This window comes from Callorhinus ursinus, unplaced genomic scaffold (assembly GCF_003265705.2).
Source record: "Callorhinus ursinus isolate GAN/ISIS: 27379988/994484 unplaced genomic scaffold, GSC_fseal_2.0 scaffold1, whole genome shotgun sequence".
Lineage (NCBI taxonomy): Eukaryota > Metazoa > Chordata > Mammalia > Carnivora > Otariidae > Callorhinus > Callorhinus ursinus.
The window spans coordinates 24,155,016-24,177,092 of NW_027397063.1; the positions used below are offsets into that span (position 1 = coordinate 24,155,016).

The 22,077-nt window shown below is 36.6% G+C and overlaps 1 protein-coding gene and 1 pseudogene across 5 annotated transcripts in view; one reads left to right on the forward strand and one right to left on the reverse strand.

Annotated features, from left to right (window-relative positions):
- LOC112834086 (B-cell CLL/lymphoma 7 protein family member C-like) overlaps positions 1 to 5,331 on the forward strand; it is a 34,649-nt pseudogene extending 29,318 nt beyond the window's left edge.
- ROBO1 (roundabout guidance receptor 1) overlaps positions 1 to 22,077 on the reverse strand; it is a 1,122,251-nt gene that overhangs the window by 721,573 nt on the left and 378,601 nt on the right. The gene's annotated exons all lie outside the window — the stretch shown is intronic.

Genomic DNA, 22,077 nt, shown 5'->3' on the forward strand with positions numbered 1-22,077 from the left:
CTTTTTATGGTTGCTCTAAACAATATCAGATATTTGTGAATATTAAAACTCATTGCAAACTTAAAAGCTTATTGGTTAAGAAAGGTGATACAGTTTTTGATTAAAAAAAATAATTGTTCTCAGTTAGGCAAATGTCCTTAGCAGCTTCCAAAGGCAGATCAGTGCCATCTAGTGGCAAAATCAGTTCACAGATTACCTTTTTTTTTTTTTTTTCCCTCTAGTTAATAGATGATCCTTTCTGATCAAGTTCAGTGGAGGATAGAGGGTGCCAATGATACAAATCTGTATCACACACACACACACATACACACACACACACACACGATATCATATACACATATACCATACACGCACACACATATATAGGTATGAATTTTAAAATGTAATTTTACTTCCTCTAGAGATTTAGTTCAGTGTATAATAATGAGACAAACATGTAATATTTGCACTAAAAGTTTAATATTTAACAATTTAGCAAGGAATGAGGAGTTATGTGTATCTAAGACATAGACAATCAATAAATGAAATACATAAGAAGGTAGTTTTAATGGAGAAAAGGGTTATCAGTTTTTAAAAACAGTAGAATGAAGTTTGTTTTCAGTGTCAAGAGTGTGCTTAAGGTTATGATAAATAAGATGGCTAAGAATTCACAATAAAAACGACAATTTGTTTTTTGTCTGGGAGAGACTAGATAAAAATTTGAGAGAATTTCAAACATGATATTTAAGCTGGAGAAGAGAAGTTACCGAGCAAAATACCTGAAACCCTGAGACTTCATGAAAAGCTATATAATTTCTCTCACTGCAGATCCTGAGTAATAGATAAAAATGTATCCCTCTAGAAATGTTCATGAACTCTCTTACCATGAGGAAAAAAGAATGGACTAGATGAAATTAAGTTTCCTCTCAGGCTTTAATTATGTTAAAAGCCAAGTATCCTCCCTTATAATTCATCTTTTTGGTTTTGAGATAATAAGCCTGTTTGACCCCACTGAAGTTCTGCCTTTGTTCGTTCTCTTCCTGAGACTCCAATTAACTTTACAAAATTTCTCTTCAATGAAGAAAATCTAGGCAAAAGGATTAATTTAGCTAACAATGCTGTAATATAAAAACCTCCGTAGGAGCTTTTTCTGACCTATTGCAGGGACTTGGCCAACTCGAATGCCATGATGATGAAAGAGCTTTTCATAGCCCAGGAGATAAGGGAAAAAAAACCATATTGCATCAGATCCAGTTGCTCTTAGAGGAATTCAAAAGAATCCAAAATAATCTTAATGTCTAAAAAATGCCACATTTTCTATCTAGAGACTAGGATCCAAAAGGGTACAGAAGGTTGACTTATCAGTGATGTAATTTTCTCAACCTGATGAGGAAGGCTTTTATATGTTCCAAATGAGCTATCAGAAAAGGGGAGAGCCATTCTTTTTCTCAGCCACTCAGAGGAAACAATATGGTTATGTGAAACACAGAGCCATGAATAAGACCACTCATGCAGCTTCTCTTGCCCCAATCTTAACGATGATGACTTTTCTCGGTCTGCCTCGGAAACACAGAAGCAGCTGTAATTTCTTTCCTTTTCAAAAAAACACTCCCTTCAATTAGGCCCTTTTTTCCTTTCTTGCCTTGTAGTCAATGTGACCATGACATAAAAAAAAAAAAAAAAAGAAACAAATGTAGGGAACTGTGGTAAAGTTGTCATTTTAAATTAAAATAATTGTGCATTTCCTCATTGCTGATATCAATGATTTTATAACTTTTTTGAAGCTACTTTTAGGTGGACCACCCTCAGATTACACATCATGATTCAGGCACAAATGAGAGTTACATGGTTATGGTTACTCAACAAATTTTACCTTTTATTTACATTTAGAAATAAAATGTGTGTAATTAATTTATGACTACTAATTCTTTGCAGAGAATGATACCAGAGGGCCTACAACGAGACATGCACACACACATACACAAGGCATACACATGCACTCCTGAGTATGCCCACATGTGAATGCCTATGCATATATAAGCACACACAGACATATTTCCCCCCATAGGCCCTTCTTCCTCTGACTTACAGGTTGAAAGCCTCAATATCAAGTTGACAATAAAAATAATAATCATCATTTGAGTGATCATCTGCCAAGAAGCAATTTTCACCACATGGACCATGGTTCAAATTCTGAAGGATTAGAATATAATGGAAGTGAAAAAATAGAGTTTAAGTTCACTTTAAATATGCTGAATGATTAAATTCTAGAAAACATCAATTTTGTCATCGATAATTATGTACGCTGTCATAATTTAAATTTTATGGTCACAATTAGCAGGGATTAATCAATCCAGTTTTTGTACAGTTTTGGCTCTTAACCATACTTGCTTTCTTCTTACATAAAATACTTTCATTATCAAAAACTTCCTGACATCGAAAACTCATACAAAACATTTTTTACAGCTATTCATGTTAAGCACATGTTAGAAAACTTAACTTTAGTTTTAACATGTTTAATAAGCATGGATATCTCCTGAACGTATACCCCTTTTCTAAGGAATTGGCAGAATATATACCGTCACACTGATGTAACTCTGAAGCCATGAGAGTAAATATTCTTAGAAATAGAACCCTTTAGGGGCTATCTGCTCTCCTAATACATGGGGGCAATTTCCATTCTGACTGAGTTCTGAAATTATAAGTTCAGCCATTCTTCACTATAACTACAGACTTGACTGTTTCAGTTCTCTCACTCAATTCCCAAATGTATCTAAATATGGATTGCACTAGAAGTTCCAGTCCTTAGAATCTTCTACTTCCATCTTATCTATTGGCTCTCTCCTTGCTTTACTTCCTTTCCTCTCAGGATTAAAGTCTAAAGTTTACCTATGACCATAACCACACGGTACCAGTATTCTTGCTCTCCGTGTGCCCTTAATCTCCTTTGTCACTTGCTTTGCAAAGCTACAACTGCATACCCATCCAGCGCTTGGCCTTCACATCTGTACATCCGTACTAAACTCATTGTCCATAACCTGTACTTGGTCCCGAAGGAGAACAAGCAAATGCAATTCTGTAGTAGCTCCTTCTTCTTTTCCCAATGGTTGAGACTATGCACCATTTTCCTCTCAGTCTGAAATCTTTGCTCCTTCATCTCTCTGCTCCATCATCAGAGGACCTTGAACTTAGAAAGAAATAGAAACCATCGCATGAAAGTACCACGGACTTCCTCCAGTAATCTATCAACTTGGATCTATACTTCCACTTTTAACTCTCTCTTCTATTAAAATGGTGCGGCTCTGCTTTGGATGATTGAGGCTTCTCTTTCCACTTCTCCATCTATTCCAGATTTCCGGGGACCTGGAGCTTTGATTGTAAGCTCTCATCCTTTTATGTTTAATTCTACCTGTAGAAAATCTGCTTATGCTGACTCAGTCAGACACCCCTTGTGCTCTTCATAGACTTCTTGCTTACTAGCTAGTGATCCAGGGTAAGATACTTAACTTCTTCAACCTCAGTTTCTTTACCTGTACAGTGGAAATAATAGTAGCAAATACTTCACAGCCTTGGAGTGATGAATAAGTGAAAATAATGGATCAGGGAAAAATCTGGCATGAATGTTTTTGACAAAATCTTGCTATTACTGTATTTCCCAACTGGATTTGAATAAACCAGTCCCACTGAGGGTGTGGGAGGACAGTAGTCTCCCTTCAGCTCTACACCTCTTCTCAGTTATTATCTGATTTCATTCTTCTACTTCACTATGAAACTTCTTAAAAGAAGTGGTCTCTCCATTTCACCTCTAACTTGCCTCCCAAGCTACTCCTTCTGGCTTTGACATTCACCACTCTCCTGCAAAGCCCCGTAAAAGTCACCAACATCAGCTCCCTGTTCAAAGACACTTATCTTTGTTGCTCTCTTGATAAGATAATGTGGGTGGGGCATCCTCTCTCTTTTCTTGGCTCCTTTAGACTCTGTTCTCTATAGGATGTCCAGCACTCAGCTGGCAGAACACATGACTCATAACAGACCCCGATAAATATGTGTTGCATGACTTAACTGAATGAGAGCTCCAGGATCAAAGTCACCATTTATTTCTACAGTGTTCTGACATTGGAATGGTCATTTTACTCAAGAAACAGCTGGAGTTCTGAATTCCTTCTGAAGCAGTTTATTTCATATTAGATTTCTGGGAAGAGGCTAAAACCACATTAGTCTCTTAAGAATACTCTATATTAAGGATGTCCTAGAAAGAGAGAAGCCCCTAAGTTTACATTAGGTAGCTTTCAAAGCTGTTGTGCTTGGTCAGAAATAGGAAACCGAAATGGTGAGATATTTCCATGAAGGTTCAAATTACACTATTTTGCAAAGTTTAAAATTTTCCCATCATTATCCATAAATTGCAGCTATACATTATAATTATTTAATCTACATTTCTTGTTAAACACTTCAATTATGTCACTTCACCAATTTACAGAAATTATGTGATTAGATGTAATTATACTAAATAGCTGAACACAATTAAAAAATCTTACACGCAGGAAGTGTCATCTATAGTATAGTAATTTCTGCCCCCCTCCCCCCCCTTGACTCACTGTCCTTGGTCTCTATTACAAGGAGATAAAGGCTGGCTCAGTCTGAATGGGATAAGAGAATTTCCAAGTTTCAGGGACTTCTGGCTCAGGGGCCACCTACAGCGAGTCTCTCCTTCCCGTAAGCATATTTTCAGACAAGTGTGTCCTTAGAGTCCCCGAGCTTATAACCAATAGCATCACCTGCAGGGACGCTGACTCTGGTACTTTGTACAGCTTGAGGGTCAAGCCGACCTATGTGAGACTGAGAGGTGGAAGCTGATTTCCAGATTTCTCTGCACTGGAGACCTGTCAGAGTGCTGTGTGATCCTCTTCAGCTGCGCGGCCGCGGTGGGCAGCGGTGAAGCCAGCGCACCGAAGCCGGGATACCGGGTTCAGATGCGCTGCTTACTGAACCGCGCTCCTGGACTTGCGTTCCACGTCTCGGCAACTTTGTTTCTTCCACTCTAAAATACGGATACTGATCATGGACAATGACTGTGGGTAATTAACAGCACCTCCTACGGTAGATTCGAGTATATATTACTCTTGAAGTCTTAGATTAAATATGGCTTCCGCAGAAGCCTTCCCTGATCAACACTTAACCGCTCTTCTTACAATTCGTAATTGAGTATTATGGGTTTATTAGCTTAATATTGCTCTGTTGTATGAGGCTATGCATTTCATGAAAGTGGACAGGGATGATGTTTGCTTTGTGCCGGCACACTGCCTGGCACATAGAGAACGCCGAATGGATGAACAAAGGATGAAGGAATGATACACGCTTTATTTTCTGCGCTTGTCTGTCTGCCTCTCCTTTGTCTTTTCCCACAACCAGATAGTCAAGTGTGGTTTCGAAAGGTACCTGATAAACTCATTCAGTGCTGAAGTCCTAGAGCCTCTTTGCCAGGATCACAAGCGTGACTTTGTGGAAAATCACTTTCTAAAAATACCTGCACATTATTATGCAAGTGATAGATGCTATTACTACCATCTGCACGTTGAAAGAGAGTACACTGTATTTGCAATCTGCAGAAACCGAAACTCAGTGGGCTCAGGGGTTGGTGATGGCATTTTCTGGGGCCTCCAAGCTCCCACAAACCAACCTCCTAAAATTTTGCCAGGTGCAAGGCTGTTATGCCTGAGAAGCAGGCTTGCCCTCGCTAACCACAGGAACGTGTTCTGTTGCTGCAAACATCCACTTCCCTTTCTCCCCCAGGCACCCTCTGCAGCTTGTCTCACTCTGCTGTCCTCCCTCCTCCCCCACATCCAACTTGGATTGTAGTCTGTGGTTTAAACTACCTGTTCTGATTTTGGCCATTTAAATCCACTTCCACTGTTTTTGCTCCTGTCTCACCCAGAAAGAAATTACTAAATACAGGCGAGTCATACTTTCAGTCACTTAGACACCCCCCCAAACAGATGAATTATTTTATACCATAAAAAGGTTGATTTTTTTTTCCAGAGAACTCAGAGCAATAATGCCTTAAGTAATACCAGACCCTCTGTGCTTTTTTTATCTGATTTGACTAATACATTTTTAATTTACACAAAACTTTGCAAGAACACACTTTATTTTTAACTAATACCTTCAAATACCCTGTGAATTCATACCATAACATACATGGAAGTGAGTTTACACAATCTATAGGGCCATCTGAATAGTGGGAAGCAAATCAGAAAATCTTTCCTTGTGCATACATCACCAAAATTAATGTGTCTTAACCCAATTGCACTAGTTAATGTAAAGACATAAGAGATCCATAAAACTCCATTTAGGAAGATACAGTCTTTTTCTTCTCCCTGTTTTAAAATACAGCAAGCTGTAGGAAATCTGCAAATCCTTAGTCACATAGAAATCTACATTCCCCACGTAGAAAGACTACAATATGGGAAAACCCAAATAAGTTCCATGTGTGAAATCCCTTTGGCCCACTTACACAAGCAACTTCCCTTACACATTTTAGGAAAAGTCAGTTCATAGCACTTACTGAATACCAAGCTTCCAGTCTAAGTGTTATTCTCAACATATTTCAACACAAAGAAGATCCCTGGATTTTACCTAACAAAATCCACAAAAAAGAGAAGTAACTGGTAGTGGCTTTTTTCCCTTTCCTGACTCTCCCTTCTCTGACCTCATACAATTCTCACAAAGGTAGTGCAGATATAATCCTTTGCTTTGATTTTTGCAAGTACAATGAGAACACACCTCTTTTCCATTTGCTACATTTTTCTGCCATCTGTAGGTCGGTGAGCAAACTTCTCAGAAAAATCTTTCATTGCACAATTAGATTGTGTTGAATAGGCAACCATTTGCATGGTTTCTTCTTGTAAACTGTAGTTTTTTAACGGGGTAGGAAGGATGTTGAATGTGCAGATTTCTGGTGTATTTCTAATATTATGCCATTGTAGAAAGGACGCTATAATATGAAAAAGTATGTCACTTATATTCCTTAAATTTGTTCAGGTAAAACTGAACTCTTTACTAAAAATAATTCATCCAATTGTCAGTTCTAAACATTTTGCTCATAGTTGCTAAATTTAAAAGTTAGGTAAAAATATAGGTAAAATATAAATTAGAAATATAAGAGGAAATTTCACCTGATAGAGGTGGGAGAGAATCCTGCTATACTTAATTTTTTGAATGCATACAAGTTCATATTCTGCACTTTTCTTGTTTATATTTCTTTTGAAGAAAGGAAAGCTATATGAAACCTGTTCCTATGCTTAACTGCTTCCCTGGATAATAACCAACTTTTGTATGGTATTTTTCATATGCATTGTTTCCTTTTATCCTTGCAACAACTCTATGCATGGGTAGGACAACTATTATAAAAAGTCCAAATTTTTGTGAAATGGACACAGAAACTTGGTGGGTGGGCTCAATGACCAGCCCAAGATCACACATCCACAAAGTGTCAAGCCTGGGATTGATATCCAAGTCTTGCCAATGTACTATAAAATTTCTTCTCACCTCCTCTATTTCTTCAACAGAATGTTATGATTTACATTCAGTGACAATAAATATTTAACCAACCTGTGAGATATGTCTTCTGGAAACATATTTGAATATCTATTTCCATGAAGATAGAATTTCAAGTTTCAAATGACTATGAACCAGTGTATCCTTTAGAGAATCTAGAGACATGTAAAAGAAATTAAGGTACTATGTAGATACATTCCATTTATGTAGAAGATAGAAAATGATGTACAAGAGAAAATGAAGCACATAAGAAAAAGCCATGATAATTCATAATAAATATAAATCTGGTTAAGGAAAGTTTAAATTCATATGAAGGTACTGAACACCAAAATACAAATGCACAAATATAAACAAAATATATAAACAAAATACATTGGTTTTTGAAGGAATATGCGGTATAAGGGGTAATACATAAACACTGAGGATTGAGAAAGTACATAAGAACAAAATAATTTATTTTGAGGCTATTCTGAACTGAACGTTTGTGTCCCCTCCAAAGTTATATGTTGAACCACAACTCCCAGGGGCTGTATTTGGAGATAGGGAAGTAAGTAAGGTTAAATGAGATCATACAGGTCAGGCCCTGATCCAATAGGATTGAAACCCTTATAGATAAAGAGAGCTGAGGGGCACCTGGGCACCTCAGTAGGTTAAGCGTCTGCTTTGGGCTCAGGTCATGATCCCAGGGTCCTGGAATCTGAGTCCCGCCTCAGGCTCCCTGCTCAATGGGAAGTCTGTTTCTCCCCCTCTCTCTGCCCCTCCCCCCTGCTAGTGTTCTCTCTCATGTGTGCTCTCTCTCTCAAATAAATAAAATCTTAAAAAAAAAGAAAAAGACAGCAGAAAGCTCTCTCTATGCCTTCTGATTGGGCAGAGAAGGCAGTCATCTGCAAACCAGTAAGCGAGCTATCACCAGAAATTGAATTTGCCAGCACCTTGATCATGGACTTCCCAGTCTCCAGAGAGTGAGGAAGTAACTATCTGTTGTTTAAACTGCCCAGTCTGTGGTATTTTGTCATAGCAGCATGAACAGGCTAAAACAGAGGCTGAAGTTAGTTTTAATACTAAGGTTTAGTGTTTTTCTTAATAGACAAGGAAATCCTATCTCCTTTACCTTTATTAAAACAAACAAAAAACTTCAATATTTGTAACTAGCAAGAAGCAAAGCTAATGATGTCTGCTTCAATTTGCTTCATACTTGAAGTATTGTTTTTCATTGTCAAAATATAATTTTTTTTGCTCCTCTATGTAAGCCAAGTGTCTTTTGACTGGGTCCCCTGTCTACCCTTTATTCTTTTATTTTGCCTTACTTCTGACCCAGAATACAGATGGCAAATGATCTATGGATTATGATCTCTTTTACAACACTTGAGAGACTGTGTTATTAATTTTGAATAGCTTACAGAGAAGGGGAATAACACATCACAAATGTTTCTCTATTGTCAGACCTTGCAAGCATAACTAGTCAGGGGAGCTGGATCATCCTGCAGTCTACAGAAATACACAGAATGACTACAGTTCTACAGAGAACAATAAATAAATTGTCAAATATTGAGCCACTGAAATTCTGCCATTTCCCTAAAATTATGGCTTTGTATCTAATCTTTAGAATTTTATAATGGGGCAGCCTCCAGCTTATTTGACAAGATCTTCTAAAGCGAATTTATTGTGTGGAATTTATTCCAGACCCTGACTGAATTAACTTAGTTTTGAGTCTTCCTTGGATGTGAAGCCAAGAGGGAACATAGCCTTCTAAGGATCTTTTAGTTCAATAAAAGCTCCCAAATGCAAAATTCAGCATTCTAGGCCACTATGTGGATTTAAAACATCCCCTGGGGAACTTGAGATCTATAAACCAATCAACTGATTACCGTTATCCATTTATACTATTTTCTCTCATGCATCACTTCCATCTGGGGTTTTAATTGGCTTTTTATCTCATATTGACTCTTTAATAGGACCATCATTCTTATTTTTTTATTTAGTCATTGTGCCATATATTTATATTAAAAGTAACAGCAAGTCTCAGTAACAATTGAAGAACTACATAGAAAAGTTGTGGGAATGGAAAGGGCTTTTTAAAAAGTAGAATTCAAAAAGAAAAAGAAGTATCAGTCATGGAGCCACTTAGGGGTGAAGTTTGGAACTTGTCCCTTCAGGGGATAGAGGCTAATGTTTCAGCTGAATTTAATTTATCACCCTATTCCAATGACAGTTCCAAATATGTTAGTCCCTTGTGGAATATGTAAATGACTGTCATGTTAAGCTTCTGAAAATAATTTCACAGACACCTGGATAAAAAATATTAAAATAATCTTACAGCTCCGACATTCTTTCACATGGATATGTTTAAACATAAAATGATGAATACATGTTTTAAAATGTAAGACTCTCTCTCTTCTTTAGAAAGAGGGTACCTATCCCCAAGCTACTTAATGACATTGACCATGAAAATAAGCAATTAATTTTTAAAAAGAAGGAAAACATCATATCTGTATGTCACTTTTTTGGGGGGGCAGTCATTAAAGTATAAACAATTTTGGTATAATTTGATATTATTTTGAATCTTAAGATATGTGCATATTTTAAATGGCCATGCATAAAATGATCAGTTGTCATAGAAGTTGGCATTTGCTACACAAGCATTGACCATTTGTAAAATACTTTAGTGGTATCACTGTTTAATTGCAGTATTTAGTCTTATATAGGAATGTAGCATCTCAAGCTCAAGATTTGTTTTTATTTTGTCCATCTTGAAAATTTGACATTTTAAAAGTTAATTTGAACCCAGCTTTTGGTTGGAGTAATGGTTTGGCATGTATCCCATTTTTCCTATTCATATTAATAGAAGGGATGCCTAAGCTGTCTTTTTTCAGGCTTCATTTTATAGTCAAAAATGGTTTAAATTCAAACCCTGGAGAGAATCTGTCATCCTCTCCAATAGCTTTTACTAGACCAACATTTTAAGGTCATATGCAACCAGGAAAATTAAAATATACCAAGAAATTAACTTTAGGCAGTATGGTTCTTCGTTCTTATTGAAGAGATTCGTACTTAAGGAGTAGTTCCAATACAATTTATGCATTCATTCATTCTCTGATTCATTTACGCAACATTTATTTATTCAGTGTCAAAGATATTTAAAACAGTCCTAAACATCGCAGGATGAAAAAATTTGTGTCTTCAAATCTATTATGGAAATTCAAATAGTCAACAAATGCATTGTAAAGTGGTATAACCTGGATATGAATCTAGAGTTTAGATACGTGAAAGATGCCTCTTAGTTGGAGGGTCAGGGAAATTTCATCGTATCCTATGGGTTGTTAAGGCTCATACAAGTTAGCAACTCGATAGTCTGATGAGAGCAAGATAGACAGGTTTGGGGAGGTTAAGGAAAGGCAAGTGGGTGGTGCTAGAGGGATGGAGCCTATTGTGGACGGCCTCCAAACAGTAGAATGATCTGTAGCCCAATGGGGTGACCTGAAATCACTAACTCTTTTTTTTTTTAAGGATTTTATTTATTTATTTGAGAGAGAGCGAGAGAAAGAGAGAGAGCACGCACAAGCATGGGGGAGAGGGAGAAGCAGGCTCTCCACCGAGCAGGGAGCCTGACGTAGGGCTGGATCCCAAGACCCTGGGATCATGACCTAAACCGAAGGCAGATGCCTAACCGACTGAGCCATCCAGGCACCCCTGAAATTCCTACTTCTTAACAATGGGATTGTGACTGTTCGTTAGTCAGAAGAGTGCTCCTCCCTACCATTTCCAGGACAAGGGCAAAAGGCCCAGTAACAGAAACATCTATACTTCAGTTCTAGGGCTCAGAGTCGAAATAGTCACCAGCCAGTGGCCCTGATGATAACGACATGGTCTATTCCCTTCAGAGAAATTCTGTCCTTTTTCAGTGGCCCCCGGGGCTGCAGTTCACTTTGGGACCCGGACAGAAGTTTCCAAGAGGAAACTTTGGTGAACTGGGAATAATACCACTAGAGGAGGAAAAGCCGATGTCTGTAGATGGTTAAATGGAATAGCCTTGGTCTTTAGTCCTCACAGAGCTGACAGTGTTAACATTTTGCAGATTAAGAAGTTTAGAGCGGGAACAAGCCAAGAGGTTACTATCACATAACCAGGAAATGATACAACTAGACCTTAAACCCAAGGCTTCTATTTCCCAAATCCTGTTTCATTCCAAAAACAGTAGCATGTTGGAAACCAACTAATGTGAAACAAATCTGTTAGAATACTAGAAGTTTAGATCAAAAGATCTATTTATATAAAGCTGCCATTGGACTAGCTTGAAAGATCTGATAGGGCTTTGAGCAGAGGACCACTAACAGGTACATGCCTATTAAATCAGCATTTTTCACCTACATTGAGAGTATCTGGGACATGATGCAACAGCTGGCCACTGAAAAACTCACAGATACTCACAGATTTAATTAAGTGCCTAGAGCCAAAAACTGATGAACATCTGAGATGCTTCTCTCTAGTTCTGCTAGATGATAATAGTATTATGACTGTTATTTAGAAAGACATGGGTTTGTACATTTACAAAAAGGACTACTGAAAAATGTGAAACTATGATATTGTAACTGGTTTGTTTTTGAGGCTAAAATACATATGAAAGAATAAAGAGCTTTCTCAGAAGTGCACAGCAAGTATACATTATATTATAGATCAGGTTTGGGCCTGAGGGCCACAAATTTTCACAGAAGTTAGAGCTCAGGTGACATCAAAAGGTCTGAAGGGTTTGTCTTCTCTGAAAAATGTCTATTTGGGTCATCTGCTCATTTTTAAAGTGTTTTTTGTTTGTTTGTTTGTTTGTTTGTTTGTTTTGGTGTCAAATTGTATAAGTTCTCTATATATTTTAGATATTAACCCCTTATCAGACATATCATTTGCAAATATCTCCTCCCATTCAGTAAGTTGCCTTTTTGTTTGTTGATGGTTTCTTTTGCTGTGAAAAGCTTTTTATTTTGATATAGTCCCAATAGCTTATTTTTGCTTTTGTTTCCCTTGCCTCAGGAGACATGTCTAGAAAAATGTTGCTCTGGCCCATATCAGAGAAATTCAGCCTATGCTCAGAATCCTCTAGGGTTTTTATGATTTCAGGTCTCACATTGAGGTCTTTAATCCATTTTGAGTTTATTGTTGTGTATGGTGTTCGATGGCCAACAGACACATAAAATGATGTTTAACATCACTAATGAGAATATCAGGGAAATACAAATTGAAACCACAATGAGATACCACTGTATACTTGTCACGATGGCTAAAATAAAAAAGACAAGAAATAACAATTCTTGTCAAGGATGTGGAGGGAAAGGAACCCTCATATACTATTGCTGGGAATGTAAGTTGGTACAACTACTATGGAAAAGAGTATGTGGTTCCTCAAATTATCAAAAATAGAAATACCTTATGATTCAATAATTCCATTACTGGATATTTACCCAAAGGAAGTGAAAACACGAATTTGACAAAGGTACGTGCATTCCCATATTTATTGCAGCATTATTTACAATAGCCAAGGTATAGAAGCAGCCTGTGTCCATCAATAAACATGGATAAGGAAGATGTCTCTCTCTCTCTCTCTCACACACACACACGCACACACCCACACCCACACACCCACAAAGAAAATATTATGCAGTCATAAAACAGGATGAGATCCTGCCATTTGCAACACCATGGATAGACCTAGAGGGTATTATGCTAAGTGAAATAAGTCAGATTAAGAAAGACAAATACCATATGATTTCACTCATACATGACATCTAAAAAAAATGAGTAAACAAAAAGAATCAGACTTATAAATACAGAGAGCAAACTGATGGTTGTCAGAGGAGGGGGGTGGGGGATGGGCAAAATGAGTGAAGGGGAGTGGTAGATACTGGCTTCTAGTTACAGAATGAATAATTCACCAGAAAAAAAGGCACAGCATGAAGAATATAGTCAATGATACTGTAATACTCTTGTAAGCTGACAGATGGGAGCTACAAGTACAATGTACCAATGTGTGGAATCATTAGGTTGTACACCTGAAGCTAATGCAACATTGTTTCAACTATACTAAAATTAAAAAAAAAATAACAATGGTCTGGAGGGTTATTTTTGCTCTGGTAATCAGTATCTACATTGTACATCATTTCCAATCCATGTAGCTTGACTATTTTAAGTTTAAATAATTAAAGGATGCTATTTTAATATATTTCCGTACTCTTCAAAATATTTAAACTTTTCTAAAACTGCACCTAATTCATTTTTGAGACTCTTAATCTATTGGAAATCATGTAGAAACTATTCAGTTCTTCTTTTTTCCCAAACTTTTGCATTGTATATAACACTGTTCACATCTAGTTATTAATGAAGTGTCCACCAGAAGCCAACATTATGATTTAGGTACCTATAATGCTTGTTTTCAGGAGCTTTTGTCTGAAGCTCTTAAGATATGTTTATTGAAGCCTCAAGTTCTAGAATTTAAATCCATCCACTTACTCCATGTTAAAATGGCAGTATGTACCGTGTAGTGCTTTAAACTTAAAAGTAGTAAAATAGTTATTATTATGAGTTTAATAGTTATCATTCAAACTTATGGAGAGGCCTGATTAGAAAGAATGAATGAAGGGATTATCTCAAAGGAAATGAAGAGCAAGAGGCCAAGATTTAAGGTAATCTTTGCTGACCACTTCCACTTTATCAAATGGCAAAACCACATATAATCAACAACTGCACTGTTTGGGGGAAAATAAAAAATCTACGATTAGATCATTAAGCAAAATACATAGCAGAGCTCTAAAATGATAAGTAAGAAACCAACCTGCTGAGAAAAGCAAGTTTTTCAATAGACTGAGCAAACTTGATGGCTGATTACTGTATTTGCAGTCTTTTAAAAAATACATTCTTTCCATCTTTATGTGGTGACAGCCATAATTTAATAAAAAGATGAAAAAAATACACAATTCTTTCAAATAAATGTCAAACCATATTTAAAGATGTTATTTAATCTGTTGCCAGGGTATTAAAAAGTTCATTTTCCTGACACCCAAAGTGTTCTGGCAGAAATTACAATTTTAACAGCTTTTCTCCAATAATTTCTTGACAGAATATAACATTGTACAAATATTCCAATCCTGCCAAATATCTTTAAGGAAAGAGCAAGGGTATTTAGATAATGTTTCTACTTATACAATTATTCTAATACAAAATGATTTTTAGTAGTAGTTGGGGACCTAATTGAGCAATGAGCAGAAAAACCACTGCAGAACCACTTTGCATTAGAACTCTACTTCTTTTATTTGAAAATATCACTATCTATTTATTTCTGATTAATTTATTAGATGTAGTTTCTGCTCCACATGCATGTTTATCCTCTTCATTATCTTGGTGTCATATATTATTTTGTCCCTCGTGTCACTCAGTAATTCATCATGGTTTGCACTAATGAAGAAAGGTGGTCATTAAGAACAGCTAAGTGCTTTTCCCTTGATATCTGCACTGATCTGGCTCATCAGAGCGCAACTGCTCTGGTTCTGTGTGCTCCAGCCACCCTTTCCTGTTCTCTTAATTTCATATGGAACGATGTGTTCTTGCTAGCACATCAGAGAAGATAAACCTGAGCAACATTTCAAGGTTTAAAATTTGATAATCCAAACAGTGCAGACCAAGGACTTGACTATTTTAACAAAGCAGATTAGCGGGGCTTGCATAACAAGGTAAAACAGTGACTAATTGGAAGGATGGTTCTGATGTCCTCTCATGCGGCAACCTTGGCTCTTTGCCACCGCCCCCCCGCCCCACATTGCCTCCGACATGCACTTACACTTTAAAAAGAAAAAAAAAATTATTGTTATGTTAATCACCGCACTTACACTTTTGATTGCAGAGAAAGTAAATATTTACTATGCTTTTAAGTTACACATTTGTTTAAAGCACATATGGATTCAACAGCCCCCCTCCCACCTGGCCCGCTCTCTCTCTCACACACACACACACACACACATACACTATGAAGTTCTGTCCACTTTAAGCCTTAGGGAGGGCTTGCCTTATAACCATCCAGAAGTAAGTAACTAGTCTGGGAAATCTCTCTTCCCATGCCCCTAGCCTTGTCCCAGGTCTTGTTGTCCTGTCTACCACATGGCAGCACCCCCGACAGGCATGCCTTCCTAGCAGCACTTTCTAATTGGCACCTTTTTAAAATTTATTTATTTGAGAGAGAGACAGAAAGAGCACAAGCAGAGGGAGCGGAGGGCAGAGGGAGAAGCAGGGTCCTGCTAAGCAAGGAGCCCAATGTGGGACTCGATCCCAGGATCCTGGGATCACCACCTGAACCAAAGTCAGACGCTTAACTGACTGAGCCACATAGTCATCCCTTGTAATCAGCACTGTTATCCCCCGACCCCATCCAAACTTCCTGTTTCTGTCCCTGAATTCCTCAAGATCTTGCTCTGTGTTGATTTTACATGTAAGCTCATGCAATGGGGTGAAGAACCTACAATTGATTCAGAGAATATATAAATTCTCATATTCTCTTTTTCACAAAATACTCCAAATTTTATTCTAGAACACTGATTAATAGGACATTTCATCCAGCTATTTTTTTTAATCTCTCTGTGGAATGCTCTTACTTGTTGCAATTAACCAGACGCTGCCTTAGGAGACCTGTTTTATTATTCTCTTATTTTTTTAATTGCATGCATTCAGTTTGATAATTTCATGCCTCTACACTTTATATTCTCAGAAGAAAAGTAAACTTCTTGCAGAAACAACTATTTATAATACTGTTGCATTCTCCATACAATGCGGCGTGATACTTTGGTGCATAGTACCATGAGAAGAGCAAGGGAGCAGGGAAAGGCCTGAACTCTAGCTCCAGCTTTGTGTCTTCCTGCGCAAACTTGAACACCTGAAGTCTGGACTGGCCTTCTGAATCCTACTTTCACCAAAACAGTGTGCCGTGTGCCAGGGCTGGGTCAAGGCCTTAAGAAGCCTTGAGTACTTCTGTTCATTCTCTCTTGAAATGGTGGCCTTACTATAATAATAAGACTAAGACAGCCTGCCTGAGACTGGGAGGGCACAGGGAGCTAAGACAGGTTTTCCAGCTGAGGCCTTACTGGACTAGCCAGTCTTCAGCCAACTCTGCAGTCAAATGTGCATGCATGGGTCAACTCAGCTGAGTTCTGGTGAGTGCGGCCTCCATCAGCAGAGACACCCAGGTGACTCTAGACCTTTGTGAAATAATAAATTTGGGTTATTATAAACCCTAAGTTTTAGTATGATTTGTTTTTTTTAAGATTTTATTTATTTATTTAGAGCGCGAGCATGAGTAGGGGGAGTGGCAGAGGGAGAAGGAGAGGGAAAGAATCTCCCTCAGAACCCCGCTGGGCAAGGAGCCCCACTCAGGGCTTGATCCCAGGACCCTGAAATCATGGCCTGAGCTGAAATCAAGAGTTGGTTGCTTCACCAACTCCAGTGCCACCCAGGCACCCCGTTATGATTTGTGATACAAGAGTTAACTGATACAAAATAGGTTTTGTTTGTTTGTTTTTTAAGAGCATCATTCTTGGCTATAGGTGTTACCATCACTGTTTCACCCTCCTTGCTAACTGTGCCAATTTTTCCTGAATATATTCAACTGCCACTTCTATGTTAATATCACTTTATAGTATCATCTTCAGCTCTAACGTCTTACCCAATCTCTAGCCTCACAGGATGGAAGTGCGTTCTGATCATGACCAGGGGCCAATGACAGGACTTAAGGCAAAATTGCAAAGTATCAAAGTCATACTTGAAGCTTTATTCTTTTGCCTCTAAATGAAAGAATTCATGGCTTTATATAGGAAACCCTATATGTTAATGTGCATGTATAAATATATATTTATAGTGATATATACATTATCAAGAATACATGTACCAAATGTAGTTTTGTACATGTCTTCAAATTTAATATGTTCGAATAGAACTCATTGTTTCTCCATATAATCTGGCTCTCTGCCCACAGCCATATTTTCTGATGTTTCACAATTGTTTCCTAATCCTTAATTCTCTTATATTTACTTAGATATCTTTAATTTCCATCTCTACTATCACCAGTTGAGTCTAACTCTTATCACTTCATACCTAAATCACTGCATCTTTCATCAGGCATGGAGATAGAAAGAACAGTATCATCAAATCAGATGTCATGTTAAGTTGGAGAAACAGGGAGCACTCTGGATGACACAATCAGGAAGCTATACCCCCTCCCTTTCTCCTAAACATGGAAAAGTGGGAGTAATGATTAAAACTAGCAATAATAAACTTTATCAGGGATATATTTGAAAAGCAGCGCACTTAATAATAACAAAGTACCTGCTGTATAATTTAGAATTAATGACTTTTGTCAAGAAGAAATAAATAAAGGTAGGAATAATGATAGAGGTATACTTCAAGAAAAATCAGTAGACTCACTTGGCTAAGATAGATTTGTCTAGGAAAGGATTTGGAACATAAATTTTGAAACATGTGCTAGGACCAGATTTTCAAAGGTTTCGAATATAAGGCTAAAGATGTTGGACACATTAAGATACTATAAACTAATAGATGCTGTTAATTGAACAATTTTCTTATAAAATAATTGGATAATATTGAATATAGCCCGAGGAAAGGCAATGTTTCCTAGGCCAGATGTTATTAAAGATTAACTTGAAGATATGATTCTTTTTTAAAAAGGTATGGTTCTTAATAAGGCTGATACTGATACTTTCTTAACATTTTCTCTTACACATGTGGCCATTGAACAAAGTTTCACCACAGTCTCAATTTATATCCTTAAATTTCTTGATTAACAACTGGTCTTTCTTGGTATATGATGTCTGTTTCTCTAAAACAATGACATCTAACTTCTGTGGTTTTTAAAATCTTATTATATTCCTTCTACTCTAATTCCTTTTAATCAGTTCTTAGTTGGCAAGGTGCATAGGCAATGAGATACGTCTTCAGATGCTGGCATTTTCCAGTAGGGCTTTGTATTTCAGCTATTTTCCCCTTACACAGAATCTATCTCATAAGAAGTAGAAGGAGGAAATGGCTCTATGGAGAACTCATATAATACTAGACACCAAGGACAGTTGAAAGAGTTCATGCTAATATACTATGGAAGACAGAGTTCACATTAAAAAACAGAAGTCCTCAATGGGCTTCTAGGAAGAAAAGGAATTACCTATTAGCAATTCAAAAAGAGCTTCCTATTATACAAATCTTTATATGTAGGTTAATTGCCTGCCAAGATTTCCTTTTAAATCAAAGTTAAAGTATGCAAGATCAATGCCATACAATGAAATGTCATTATTTTTGACTACCTTGAATGCTGCATAAAGCTTCTGTACTGATTTTATTCCACTTGGGAGCTGTAAGTATTCTTTCTTACTTACTTATTTATTTATTTATTTGCTTATTTATTTACTTATATATCTAGGTACACACACACACACACACACACACACACACACACACACACACACACTTTTAACCCTGAAAGGTTGATAATAGAATGGGAAAAGAATTTCTATAGGATCATTCATGTTTAACAATGTGAGAATAAGTAATTTTGTCTACTTTTTTTTCTAACTGAAATGTAATAAGTGACGTCAAACAGTTAGAAACCAAGTAAACAGTGGACAAGGTGGCTCAGTTTAATGTGATTCTTAAAGATGATATATTATAAACACATCCTGATAGTCTCATCTCTTTGTTCCTTTCAGCCCTGCTTTTCTTTAAGAGCTGGAAATAAGCCACATTTTCCTCCTTCTCTTCCTTGGCCAAACTTTCCCCGGAAAGAAACGTTTTTTAGTCCTATTAACCTAGAGCAAACCTGAAAAGGAAAGCAGGCATGGCCGTTTCTACGTCCCTTTCGAAATCCATGTACTCCGATAGCCCATGTCTCATCTGGGTTTTATACTAGTAATCCCCCCTTCTTTCATGGGTTAAGCTTCATTAAATGAATTGCCAGTATAGATTAAGCAGGTCAGTTAACTGCCCCTTTATCTGTGAGTAGCTTTGGTTCTTCGTGATTTACAATATAAATGCTTAGTTATCAGGTTTCTTTTTTTTTTTTTTTAGAGATTAGACAATACACCAAAGTCACAGTTTGTGCCATATGCCTTATATACTTATTTAGTTGTTTATTTTGAGGATTGTTGGTTTAATTTAGCGATAATTTCATTTTTTTTTCATAACAGATGGACTGGATATATCACATATGCAGTACATCAAAACATCTTATCTCCATAAAAACAAGCTATTGAGAGCAATCAACTGCTGCCAAAAGGAAAATATTGGTGGATTAACAGACAATTTAATTATTTAATAATCTTACAGAGCTATGAATATACTTTCATTATTTTGTTTTTTAAAGCTAAGACTATTTCTACAACTGATGATTAGTTGAATGTGTTATTCTTCAGTTTCTATTACATTGTGTCTTCTAAGTTTAAAATTCTATTTTTGAATTCTACATATGCATAGAAAACACAATGCTCAGAATTATTTTCTGAAACTGTATGTCTTAAAATACATAGAAAAAACAAATATAAGACATATACCAAAGCAAATATGCACAGAGATGAAAACAATATATAAATAGCCATTCATCTGCTAGATGTTTATGTCATGGAGTAAAGGCCAATTATATAAGGATTGGAAAAAACTAAGAAATTATGAGGAAGAGAGCACATAAATCTGCAAAAATTCAATTAGGCACTGAACAGAGAAGATTTTTTAAATTATTGTATTACAAGTTATATGAGAGTTTATCACCAAACAATAAAGCTGAGTTTGATTTGGAATACTTCCTTCTAAGGCTTACTTGCCTAATCCCTTTAAGCAAGTCAAATATGACATTAAGTCCTAAATGTTGCTTTAAGATCTATTTGTGTTTAGGTTATGGAAAATTACACATACACACACACATTTTTTTCAAGCATCCATGGACATATTCATGATGACATGGAAGTATGCGCTAAGATGGTCTCATAATACCTATTTCAAGAAGAGAAGGCATGAGGCTCAGTCATTACTTGGGAAACCTTGTCCGATACAGGAAAATTCAGTATCTTCTCTTGCTTTCTTCCACAGGGAGGGTGAAACAGAAACTGCTGTATCAAATTCCATGGACAGAATATTTTCAACTGGACGAGACTGAGACAATCACAATAATGTTGCTCTGAAATAGAGGTCAGCTACTCTGACGTGAAAAGTGTCTAAAAAAGCTTGTTTTTCTCCAGTCCTATGCTCAGAAAGATCTATCCCAACTATGAGTGAGAATAATTTTTACTCATTAGGACTTTGGCTGTTCATGTTTCTTAACTTTTGGCACTTGAAGTTAAGTTTGCATTATAAAAAAAAGAAGAAGAAGAAGAAGAAACTGAATGCATATTTATCAATATTCAATGGTTTCAGTTATTTTGAAGTTTTCTGTATATATCTAAATCCTAAATCCTATGTCTCCTTATGGGGAAGTGTTGTCACAAATGTTTGGAAATTGCTTTTTTTAGGACTGCAAATTCAAGAAGTTTATGACCATGGCGCCTGGAGCTGAAGAGCATAGGGACTAGTATGTTGGTGAAGATAAAGTCCCGCTAAACGGGATTTTTTTTAATAAGTCAGTATCATCATTGTAATGTTACCCAGCTGCATAGAATACCTCCGTGTCTTCTTGGGTTATCTTTCCACAAGACCAGCTAATCCTAAAGGCGACATAAAGTTTGCTGGATAAAAATGTGAAACCTGAAACTCTCATGCAATAATCAGTCATGGACTTGCAACTCCTTGTGAAACCTCTCTGGGCTGGATGCTGAACTTCTGTAAAAGAAAGAATCTCATTTGGTCCTTGTGAATGAGTTGCTAGCCGATAAAACATAGAATAATTAAAAATGACCTAACTGGCAGATGAAAGAACAAACAAACAAAAAACAGATATAAAATTTTCCTAGTAAAGAAGTAGAAAACTTCAAGGAGATAGCTTCCAGAAATACACATCTTCACGTGATGCAAGTTATAAGAAGGAGTCAGCTTCCATGACACAGATTTACCAACAATTAAAATGCTCTTTAAAAATTAAATTCTTAATTATTTTCTTTTGTAAAATAATTGAACAGGGCATGATACTGAATCCAATGTGCCAATGTGAATTTCTTGTTTCTGACATTTTCAGAAAGTAGTTGAAGATTCCCAGTATTGAAATACCTGGATGCTATAACATTACAGTACATTTTACCCATGATTAGTATCTAAGATTGTTTTTCACATGAGCTATTGGGGGAGGTTTTAATTAGAAACAAACACAGCACATCAGAATGTGTGATTTACTTAAAAATATATGAAAAAAAACCCTGCTATGAACATCAGTGTATACAGAATTCCAGAGACTGTGTTCACCTACTGATTCATTTATGCAAATATTTTCTATTTTTATATAAACTTACCATATAATGCAGAATTTTTAAAAAAAGGGAAGAGAAACAAATAAATTTTACTGATATACTGGTAATCTTGACATCGGTT